This window comes from Tupaia chinensis, unplaced genomic scaffold (genome assembly GCF_000334495.1).
Source record: "Tupaia chinensis unplaced genomic scaffold, TupChi_1.0 Scaffold144262_1, whole genome shotgun sequence".
Taxonomy (NCBI): Eukaryota; Metazoa; Chordata; class Mammalia; order Scandentia; family Tupaiidae; genus Tupaia; species Tupaia belangeri.
Window position 1 is genome coordinate 3,080,143 of NW_006204120.1, and position 944 is coordinate 3,081,086.

The window sequence follows — 944 nt, forward strand, 5'->3', positions numbered from 1 at the left end:
CCTTGTGCCACTGTGTCCACTTAACAGGCTTTGCAGAAAGCTGTGGGTAACGTCTAATAAACAATGTAACATCGAGGAAATGGCCTTGTTAGAAAGGGAAGTCTCCATAGCTCAGCTGGTGTCAGCCTGTGGCCTCCTGTTTCTTTTTTTCTGCTGCTTCATTGGGAATCCAACTCCAGTCACATTCCTATATCTGCTGCTCCACTGAAACAGTTATTTTCTGTTACCAATCTTCTCTTTATTGATTAGCTTTTGCTTTATAACAGATCACCCCAAAATATAATGGCTCAGAACAATTTTATTTACTCATAATTTTATTGACTATTTCTGGTTGGGGCAGATCTTGAGGGAGGCTGACACAGTTGGCTGTCCTGGCTAGGATGAACTCACTCAGTGCTCTTTGCAAGCCTGTGCTTGCATCATGTTTTGGCCAAAGCAACTCACATGGCCAAGGCCAGATATAAGGGTGGGCCAGTAGACTACATCTCTAGGTGCTAGTTGCTGCAGAGAATTTGTGTTCCTTTTTGGAGTCTGCCACATCCACATTCTTAAATCTTAGTCAACTAGGAGCCCTCTGAATTACCTTCAACAGATTTTAACATTTGATTACTTCTTTCCTGAAACACTTTTTTCATTTGGGACACCACTCTCTTCTCTTTCCTCATTTACTGTTTCTTCTTAGTCTCTATCACTAACTCCTCATCTTCTCAGTCTCTAAATGTTATGTGACTCTAGTCCTTAGTTCTTTTCTTTTCCCTTACATCTTAGGTGGTCTAATTTGGTGTGCTGGCTTTAAGTATCGGGGTCATTTAAATATATAGTTCAGGCCTGACTTTTCACTGAATGCCTGACTTTTAATTCTGATTGCCTCCTTGATGTTTCCACTTGGATGTCTCAGAAGCAGCTCATACTTAATAATTGCTGTTCTTTTAGTCCTTATCTCT

General features: G+C 40.8%; 1 protein-coding gene across 1 annotated transcript in view; it reads left to right on the forward strand.

The window, feature by feature from the left end:
- Positions 1-944, forward strand: part of GTF2F2 (general transcription factor IIF subunit 2) — a 197,642-nt gene that overhangs the window by 19,010 nt on the left and 177,688 nt on the right. The window lies entirely within an intron of this gene.